The 11007-nt window shown below is 47.2% G+C and overlaps 1 long non-coding RNA gene across 1 annotated transcript; it reads left to right on the forward strand.

The window, feature by feature from the left end:
• Nucleotides 1-8058: 8058 nt before the first annotated feature.
• LOC115475407 lies at nucleotides 8059-10297 on the forward strand. Its single transcript, XR_003943025.1, has 4 exons — nucleotides 8059-8099; nucleotides 8885-8949; nucleotides 9790-9902; nucleotides 10087-10297. It is a non-coding gene; the product is annotated as an uncharacterized LOC115475407 (long non-coding RNA).
• The last annotated feature ends 710 nt before the right edge of the window (nucleotides 10298-11007 follow it).

An 11007-nucleotide genomic window follows, 5' to 3' on the forward strand; every position in this document is an offset into this window, starting at 1 on the left:
CAGGATTCAGGATTCTCATATAGGCTTGGCAGGGAACAGGATACTGAAAGGGACATGGCTTGAGAGACAGCAGGGCCAGAAACTAGTTCAAACACATAGCAGGGGCTGATCCTGGCTCAAACACACAACAGGAACAGAACTTAGCAAAAACAGAGCTCAAGAGCCAGGAAGCAAACATAGCAGGCAAAGGATTAAGCAGAGTAAGTGAAGACAAACAAACAAAGAAGCAATGTGCTTACCAGCATCCACAGCTGGAAGGGAAAGGCCAGGCAGATTGCGAGGCAGCAGACACACCTGCATAGCAGTGAGATAATTAGGGACAATGCTGGCTTCTACAGACTCTCAGAATTAACAGACAAGAACTACACATACAGGAAACAGAACAGGGAAAACAGGAACAGAGCTTGGCTAAACACAGAGATTGGCTTAAACACTGAACTTAACTATAGCAAGAGTCAAAAGCAGGGCTAGACTAAAAGCAGAAGCCAAGGGAAGTCAAACAGATACAGACACCAAGGGCAGGGTGTGGCTCTAGAGTCAGGCCTTCAGGATCAAGGTTCAAAAGCAAACTCACAGAAACAAAGCAAAGCATTGAAACACAAGACTCAGGGAAACACAGAACAGACCTTCAGGAGCAAGACTCAGGAACAAAGCCAAACAGGGATATGACCTATACAGGTAACACAGATTAAGAGACCTCTTGCAAAGGCAACATGGGAAAGCTCTCTGGGTTCTTATAAAGGAGTAGGCTGATGATGTCACAAGTAGGAAATGAAGCAGAAGCAGGGAGACCAAAGCGAAGCTTGGCTTCAGGGACATCAAAACTAGGCTTGGCTTACAGGAAGAAAAACAACAGGAAATGAAGCAGAAGCAGGGAGACCAAAGCAAGGCTTGGCTTACAGGAAGAACAACAATAGGAAAAAAGGCAGACTGGAGAGGTCACAGAGCTAGTAGATACAGAGAAACAGTAGGTCTGAACATAAGGGCACGGCCACAACCATGACAATGGAACATTCATTCTCTGTCTGTTGATGCAGAGAACTGATAAGTTGTGTGTCTTCTTATCAGGGAATGCCTGTGGTGTATCAACAAAAGATGCAGTTTATCTGCATGATCATGAATGGATTCCACCAAGGTATAGGTAAGCTTGCTCTACCTGTGTAATAGAGGTTGTAAGGAGGTTGGAGGGTCTAAGCAGGTCAGGAGGAGGTATGGGGCCAGACTATATTCCCCACTAGGCCCTGGGAGAAGGGATAGGGGGGGGGGGGTAGGTCCCAAAACCCGGTATGGCCCCCACGTGGAAGGGAGGGGGAAAAGGACTGGAAAGAGCAGCTGCTATGGCAGACGAGGGCCAGAAGGGGGAGCAGGGATGACAAAGCTCAATTCCCTTGGGTTAGAAATCAGTACAAGATTCCTTCCACCTGGGAGGGGGAAGAGGTCTCCAACCAACAGCCTAGCAGAGAAGCAGAGTTAATGGAGTGCTTGGAGGAAGGAGAGGCTGGAGGGACCAACACCCCAGGTTTGGAGGAGCCAGTTGACATGGACTGTAATTGTACTTTGGTGAAGAGTTGCAGGGACTGAAGGCAGTGGGTGGTCACAGGAGTCAATTAGCTGTGTTGTGGGCGGTGTACTGCCATTCTGCAACCACCCAAGTGGAAAGACTTTTAAAACTGAAACCCAGGCTGTTGAACTGGGGAGAACTTGGATCTAAAGGGAAGTTTTTTTTCTTGTTGCTTTGTTTTGGAAACTGAGGCCCAGATGCATGAAAGACATTGGTAATTCCCGTTCCCTACCGATTCCATAGCGAATCGGTAGGGAACGGGAATGCATCAACGATAGGGAATGCAAATGAGCTACTCGTTGTAGCTCACTTGCATTCTCTAGTCCTTCGGTACCTGAGTCGGAGAATCGGGACGTCCCTTTAGATTAGGCTCCTCTTCCTGGTCTCTTCAGCCAATCAAAGCGGGCTTAGCTGGCTGTTGTCAGCGAAACGCGCTCTGATTGGCTGAAGAGACCAGGAAGAGGAGCCTAATCTAAAGGGACATCCCGATTCTCCGGCAACCAGGAAAATAGAAAAATTTCGCTGTGGAGGGGTAAGTGGCGCGGCGAAGACTCTCAAGAAGGGGGAAAAAAAACACGAGCGCCGGCAGAACAAAAAACTGCACAAAAAAAAAAAGACGTCTCTCAGAAGCGCAGGGAGAGTATGTCCTTAAAGGACGCCCCTCACATGTGCTCCCTGCTTTTTTTTTTTCTTTTTAACCTTTTTTGGGGGCCCTTTTCCTTTCCGATTCCCTCACAGGAGCCCTAACAAGAGGTCAGACATCTCGTTAGGGTTCCTACGGTAAGGGAATCGGAAAAATGATAGTGCATCTGATTATAATGGGCTGCAACGGTACTGCAGCTCATTATAATAGCTTTTCAAACATTTGCATTCCGTTTTCGTTGCCTGCTACCGTGGCAGGGAAAATGCCCTTAGTGCATGCCCGGGGTGAACTACTTGCGTTTTAAACTGGCTGGAACCAGTTTAAAACGCAAGTTGTGGGCTCGTTAGGTTTTGTGCATCTGGGCCTCAATGGGACTTTAACCCCCTTGAACTGAGATTTGTGGAGGAGGGGAAATAAACTGTTTGGAACTAAAAGCTGTGTTGTCTGGAAGGACTTTGTTTGTGGACTGCTGAAGGGAGCCTACCACCCCCGGAAGGTTTGCTACCGGGATTACAGTTACTACAGTGGCACCGCAGATGGGACTCGATTGAAGCTACCACAGAGCAGCCGGAGTGAAGCTGACAAGGCCACCCTTAGCAAAGCGAAGATCAGCGGTTACCCCAGGTAAGAGGTACCTGAAGGGGGATCAATGCTGGATTGAAGTGTGAAGCTAAGGGGGGAACACAGGTCATACAAAGGAACCCAGGCGGGGTCGTGTAAAAGGGGAGTGGTGGGAGAAGAGCAGTACAAATTAGTAATTAGTGGAAAAAAAAGTGGTATTGCACTTGGTGTTTTTGGTTTTCTTTTCAGGGTATTCCAGACTGGCAGGATGGAGCAGAAAGAAATGCTTCACTGGATGGCTGCGCAGTTTCAGAAGCAGCAGGAGGGGGCTCAACAGGCCTTGCAGCAAGTGGTGGAAGCCGCCAAGGAACAGCGTGTACCTCTGTGCCAAGCAGTGCAAAGTCAGATGCAAGCCATAGGGAGCCTGATGGATACAGTGGCAGCCCCGGGTACAGTGGCCGGTTTACCCATGGGGGTAGGTACCCCTCCGTTTGGACCCTTTTCTTTGGGACGAATGGGGGAGGGTGATGATGTGGATGACTTTATTGCTACATTTGAGAGGATCGCAAGGGCAGTGCAATGGCCGAAAGAACAGTGGGCTGTTAGACTGGCGGGAAGCCTAACTGGGGAAGCTCTGGCTGCATACAGGGCCATGCCTGCGGACAGCTCCATGGATTATGAGCAGGTAGTGGCGGCCATTAAAAATAGATTAGGTCTTACTAGAGACCATTATAGGAGACTTTTTAGGAAGACTACTACGGGGAGGGAAGTGCGGCCCCGGGCTTTTGCCCAGAGACTGAAAGACTTAGCCTATAAATGGCTGGAGCCGCAACAGAAGACGGCAGAACAGGTTGTGGAGGAGATTATAGTGGAACAGTTTTTGTTTGCCATACCCACCCCAGTGCGTGAGTGGCTCATTAAGCAAGGGGTGCGCTCATTGGAAGGGGTGATTCATGGAGCTGAACTGTATTTTGAGGCAGGAAGACATCCTACTAACCCCTTTCTCCCTAGTAGCAAAGAGGGTATGGGTCAAGGGGGAAGTACTCATGCCAATACTGGGACCGGGGGGAAAAGGGAGGAGGGTCGTAGGGACCCGGGTCCCAGTCCAGGGGAAGAAGGTGTTTTATTTATTTATTTTTTTTATTTTTTTGCATTTGTATCCCACATTTTCCCACCTATTTGCGGGCTCAGTGTGGCTTACAATACATTGTGAATGATGGAAATACAATTTGTTGCAATACGCTTATGGGTTACATTGTGAAGAGTTGTGGGAGGATAGAGTAAAGTTAGGATATCATTTGGGAATAGAACAATGGAATATAACAGTGGGGAGTTGAGAGGGTGATGAAACAGTATCAAGGGAACATAAAGGTCTAATAATTTTATCTGTGGGTAGAGTTTTAAGAGTGGTGAAGATACGGGGGAAGGGAATTCAGACGAGAGTGTATTGGTGCGTATTTGTTGGTGTGTATGGACTTCATGTGTTTTGATCCTTGCCATAGATTTTCTCAAAGATATAAGTATTCAATCATTTGCGGAAGTCAGTTAGTTCGTAGATCGTTTTCAGGTTGCGTGGTATTGTATTCCAGAGCTGCGTGCTCATATAGATGTGGGAAGCCCGGCCACATGCTGAAGGTGTGTAGGGAAAGGCTAGGGTTTGCGGGACATATGGGAACAGACCCCGAGGATTTCTTCTTCCTGGAGGTTCAGGTGGGAGGGGTGACAGTTAAGGCCCTGTTAGACTAGGGGGCGAATCAGTCGATGATGTTCCAGGCCCTGTGGAATAAGATCCAGAGCACCGCCATGGGGGAAGAGGGCGGACAGTATGTAGGAATGATTCGGATTAGGTGCATACATGGGGCTTCAACCGCCTACCCGGTGTTCAGGATCCAACTATGGAGCCCTCTGGGGAGAGGGTGGCTTAATGTGGCGATCCTGCCAAAACTGCCTTTTGACCTCATTTTGGGGAGGGAGTGGGAGCTGTTTGTACGGGGGTTGCAAGGGGTCACAGGGTGGGTGACTACCCGGGCTCAGAAGGCTCGGGGTGGGTCGCAGGATAGGGGGGAGGATTCGGTAGGTTAGCTCTTCCCTTTCCATGAGGAGATAATGGGAGAACCGGGTAAAGGGAGGAAGGCTAGAGAAACATGGCAGGCGGAGAGGCATAGCCGGGCTAGGGCCCTAAGGAGGTTGGGGGAAGGAGAGGCTATGCCATGGAGGCCACAAGAGGTGGTGGAGAGATTTCCCACTTTTGGCCAGGAGCAGAGAGATGACCCGGTATTAAAAAGGGCATGGGAACAAGTGGAAGGGGGGCCTTCAGGCGGGTTTCCCCGGTTTCGGGTGGTGGAGGGATTGTTGTACCGGGAAATACAGGATCCGGTGGCGGGACCCGTGCGAGGCCAGCTGGTAATTCCCAGGGTCTTTAGGAGCCTTATTCTAAAAGGGGCCCATGATCATCCTTTAGCAGGGCATAAGGGCTCCCAGAGTACGTTGAAACAGGTGCTGGAGCATTTTTATTGGCCTGGCGTACACAGGGAAGTCCAGAATTATTGCCAAAGTTGCCCCTCCTGTCAGCGGTTGGTGGACCGATACCCTCCCAGGGCACCTATGGTACCATTGCCTATTATTGGGGAACCTATGCGAAGTATGGCTATGGACATTGTGGGACCCCTCATCAGAACACCTAGGGGTTTTGCATACATTTTAGTAGTCATGGATAGGGCCACTAGGTTTCCCTGGGCCTTCCCAATTAGAAATATACGAGCTACTGGTATAGCGACCGAATTGGTCAAGCTTTTCTGTGAAGTGGGATTCCCACGAGAAATGCTTACGGATCAGGGGTCCAATTTCAAATCTAGACAGTTAAGAGAACTGTGGGAAGCTTTTAACATACGCCACATTACCACAGCTGCCTACCATCCCCAGACAAACGGGATGGTAGAGCGATTTAATAAAACCCTTAAGCAGATGTTGAGGAAAGGATTGAAAGGGAAATATGAGGATTGGGACCAGTTGTTACCCTATGCTTTATATGCATGTAGGGAGAATATCCAAGCATCCCTAGGGGTATCCCCCTTTGAATTGGTCTTTGGACGATTGCCGCGGGACATTCTGGACATAATTCAGGAGGCATGGGTAGAGAGAGAGGAAGAGCCCAGGGAGGTTAGTACATACCTGAGGGAGTTAAGAGCAAGGATTCAGAGGGTCACGGCATTTGCGCAGGACACCCTGGGGCAGAGCCAAGAGAGCCAGAAAGGGTATTATGACCGGGGCACAAAAGTAAGGAAATTTCAAGTGGGAGATAAAGTGCTCGTCATGGTGGCCTCGGACCCCCATAAGTTTACTTCTCAGTGGAAGAGATCCTGTGTGGTGACAGCCAGAGTAGGCCCATGGACATATCGGGTAAGGCATGCGAAAGGTAGGATTCAGACCTACCATGTAAATATATTGAAACTGTGGATAGAGAGAGAAGGGTTTGTGGCGGTCCCTGAAGAGGAGTTGGGTCCTCAACTAAGTGATGTACAGGAAGGGGGGAAACACGTTATTGGCGAGTCTCTATCCCCTGGGCAGAGGCAACGGGTAAGGGAAATGATAGAGGAGTTTCAGGATGTTATCAATCCCCTACCTAGGGAAACCCATTTGGTGGCCCATGATATCATCACCGAGCCTGGTAGGATTGTAAGGCAGAGGCCCCATAGAACACCTGAATTTAAGAGGAAGGAAATTATAAGGCAGGTACAGGAAATGATGGACTTAGGTATCATAGAGGAATCGGTTAGTCCCTGGTCCAGTCCAGTGGTGTTGGTACCAAAGAGTGATGGGTCTCAGAGGTTTTGTATAGATTTCCGAAGGGTGAATGCCATATCCCGGTTTGATGCTTATCCCATGCCCCGGATAGATGACTTACTGGACAAACTGGGGCGTGCTCAGTATTTAACTACCTTAGATCTTACGAAAGGGTATTGGCAAGTGCCGCTGACAGAGGAGGCTAAGCCCAAAACAGACTTTGGCACCCCTATAGGGTTATTCCAATTTAGACGAATGCCATTTGGGTTAAATGGGGCGGCGGCGTGCTGCCAACGATTGGCTGATCAGTTGCTGAGGTGGCATTCGGACTATGCAGCTGCGTATATGGATGATATTGTCATTTTTAGCTCAGATTGGGAGTCCCATTTGCCCAAAGTCAAAGCTGTGCTAGTATCCCTCAGGCGGGCTGGCCTAACAGTGAACCCAAAGAAGTGCGTGTTTGCTAGTGAAGAAGTAAAATACTTGGGATACATTGTGGGAGGGGGAGTTATCAAACCCCTAAGGGATAAAGTGCAGGGAATGCATGATTTTCTGCTGCCCCACACCAAAAAAGAATTGAGGGGGTTTTGGGGGCTGATAGGATATTATCGCAGATTCATTCCTAGATTTGCGGAGAGATCAAGCACCCTTACTGACATGCTGAGGAAAAGGTGCCCTAATGTCCTAAAGTGGACAGAGGCAGGTCGTGGGGAGTTCCAAATGTTGAAAGACCTCCTGTGTCAGGAACCGGTCTTAAAAGGAATAGATTTTGAGAAGCCCTTCCTGCTACAAACAGACGCCTCAGAGTCGGGCTTGGGGGCTGTGTTATCCCAAGAGTTTGAAGGGGAGGAGCACCCTGTCCTTTATCTGAGTAGGAAACTGCACCCGGCAGAGCAGCATTACGCTGTTATAGAGAAGGAGTGTTTGGCTATAAAATGGGCTATAGAAACTCTAAAATATTATCTGCAGGGCAATCCTTTTGTTTTGATTACTGACCACACGCCTCTGAAATGGCTCCAACAAATGCAGGGGCAGAATGCCAGGCTCACCCGCTGGTATTTAGCGTTACAAGCTTTTTCCTTTGAAATACAGCATAGGGCAGGGAAGCTTCATGGGAACGCTGATGCCCTGTTCCGAATTGCGAACTCCCCAGCAAGTAGCCTGGAGGAAGCGGGGAGTCGCAATTATTTGAAGGGGTGTGTGTAAGGAGGTTGGAGGGTCTAAGCAGGTCAGGAGGAGGTATGGGGCCAGACTACATTCCCCACAAGGCCCTGGGAGAAGGGATCGGGGGGGGGGGGGGTAGGTCCCAAAACCCGGTATGGCCCCCACATGGAAGGGAGGGGGAAAAGGACTGGAAAGAGCAACTGCTATGGCAGACAAGGGCCAGAAGGGGGAGCAGGGATGACAAAGCTCAATTCCCTTGGGTTAGAAATCAGTACAAGATTCCTTCCACCTGGGAGGGGGAAGAGGTCTCCAACCAACAGCCTAGCAGAGAAGCAGAGTTAATGGAGTGCTTGGAGGAAGGAGAGGCTGGAGGGACCAACACCCCAGGTTTGGAGGAGCCAGTTGACATGGACTGTAATTGTACTTTGGTGAAGAGTTGCAGGGACTGAAGGCAGTGGGTGGTCACAGGAGTCAATTAGCTGTGTTGTGGGCGGTGTACTGCCATTCTGCAACCACCCAAGTGGAAAGACTTTTAAAACTGAAACCCAGGCTGTTGAACTGGGGAGAACTTGGATCTAAAGGGAAGTTTTTTTTCTTGTTGCTTTGTTTTGGAAACTGAATGGGACTATAACCCCCTTGAACTGAGATTTGTGGAGGAGGGGAAATAAACTGTTTGGAACTAAAAGCTGTGTTGTCTGGAAGGACTTTGTTTGTGGACTGCTGAAGGGAGCCTACCACCCCCGGAAGGTTTGCTACCGGGATTACAGTTACTACAAGGTGAAAAGATGACAGTGAAATCTATACATATAAGACTCCAATGTTTCCAGCCTGGGTGTTCAAGTAGTTTATATGGCAATGAAGGGATGTGATGCATGTAGTTGATGGTTAACAAAGGACTTAAGGTCCATTTGTGCACGCTGACTACTGAGTAGCCATAGCCAATGTGTTCATACATGAATTGTTTTCTAATGAGAATTTGTTTTCTAATGAGAATTTGTTTGGAAAGATTAATTTTAGTCTCCACCTTCTACAGTTAACATCTAGGTCAGTTTTAATGTTGTACTTGCTCACATATGTAGCACATAGGAAATAGTAAGCCTTTTGAGGTGTTGCTCTGAAGATCAACACACCTCTCCTACTCTGCTCATACTTTTATGTCTGCTTGAATACAGGTGTCTGCCAGGGCTGCCCTGAATTTCAGTACATTGCTGTTTTGTATGGTGTACAGGTTCTACATGTAAGTATAATAATGATTCCAGGTGTGTACTGTTTATTTTAGGGAGTTGAGCACTGACCCACATTAGAGGTAGGAAATTAGAGGGAATACTAGCTAATGTGCTTCATTCATCCCTGCACTTCCGTAGAGAAAACATGGCCATTATGATAAGGAAGGGCTGTAGGAGGTCCTGCAGTGTCATATGCTCTTTTAGCCTTATACATACGAATGTTCCATCTGTAAACAATTAACACACTGAGGGTAGAGATTGGCAGCCAATTTTCCTTTGTAGGTAGCAGGAAGCAAGAGAACAATCTTCTAGCTACCTTAAATGTTAGCCTTGGTGAGTGATATGACAACAGGTACATCCACATGTTCCAGAACATAACTGATAGAGGATACTTTGTGGGTTTGGCCAGGTGACGTATAACCTCATAATCAGGGGGACAGCAATTATTGTGAGACTGTTCCAGGATATTTCCTCACCCTAGTGCCTTTAAATATTGTGCTGTATGACCATGTTTCTTGTGTAGGCTAATGAGCAACAGGCCCTACAAATAAATTATAATGTCCCCCATCTCTCAGCTTCTTTCTGTCATGTGGTGGCAAAATGATAAGTAGGTGCACTGTGCAGAGGATAAATTCAAGGGAGTGTCGTTTGCACATTGTGGCCACCTTACTACTTACATGCATAACAAGCTCAGAGTTTTACACAAAATGAGTGAAGGGTTCCATCTCTACTGAGTTGTATGTCATAGGAGACGGTTTCTTTACCTTGATCAAAATGAATGTATGAGAGCTTGTTTGCTGCAATTATGAAGTGTGGGAAATAAATAGGCTACCTTCCTTTCAATTGTTTAGTGCCTCTGGGTTTCACTGCAATGACTGAGTATCTTGGGTCCATCAGAGCATCAGACTGCAGAGATACATTGAAAAATCTTGCATGTTCTCCAGTTATTCAGCATCCTGACTAGGTAAATTAACAGTGCAATGTAATGCATCCATACCTTACAAAGGTCACTCATGAGTGTTCATGTTGGATATTTTGAGTACTCAATTGCCAGAGCATCTGCTTTTGGAACTGTAGGGCTAGTGTTAGAATGAGTAGTTTGTTTCTGTTAAGCTTGCAATTGAGGAAAGTTTGCATTCTTCCAACAGAGGAAAGATGAAGACCATGGATGGATGAGGCACTCCAGACACAGGCGCCACCACAGAAAGATAGTGAAGAGATTGTCTAAACTTCCTGCAACATTTCTTACCAAAGTAGTGGAAAAACTGAATGCTAAATCTACATAAAGAAAAATGTATATACATTCTCTCTATGCCTATTAGAATGTGATTATAGGTGATATATGTAATTAATCATATAGAAATGTTTGTATATAGTACTCCGAGACCTCATGAATTAAAATCATAATTGATGTTAAGGCATATGTAGTGTGTGTGTTCTCTATTCCACAAAGGATGACTTGGTAAGGGGCAAAATGATAGCACTATTGTGGATGTCTCATGGCCACAGTGGTCTGTGACATATGTATTTGTATTGAATAATAGGGTGGAGGTGTTAGGCTTCTGGGTATGACCACTATTAAATGGTCCTATGTTCCCCCCCCCCACCCCCCCTACCCCCGGCCATCTATCTCCACCCAGCTTAGAAAACATTTTATGACACCTTCCAGAGCTACTGCGATGCACACATAAACGTTTCAGAATACATCCTATCTTACATATCACCACTATATAGTCTGTTGTCCAAAACATCCACCACTGTCTATTCAAAGAAACCGCAGCTACACAAGTGAAAAATGATTGTCATTTGTCAAAACAAAGGAAGAACACCAACATGCGGACAAACTCATAGCAAACCCACACCAACAAAGAAACGACAACTGACAAAAATCCACATAACACCGAACATAGACGACCCGTACCTAAAAATTCAAGTGGGTTACATCAATGCCAGATCCATAGTAAACAAAGCAACAATAATACAAGACTGGATCGTGTCAGAAAGCCTCGACCTATTTTTCATCAATGAAACCTGGATCCATGATCAAAAGGAGTCTATAATACTAGACC

This window comes from Microcaecilia unicolor, chromosome 8 (genome assembly GCF_901765095.1).
Source record: "Microcaecilia unicolor chromosome 8, aMicUni1.1, whole genome shotgun sequence".
NCBI classification, from domain to species: domain Eukaryota; kingdom Metazoa; phylum Chordata; class Amphibia; order Gymnophiona; family Siphonopidae; genus Microcaecilia; species Microcaecilia unicolor.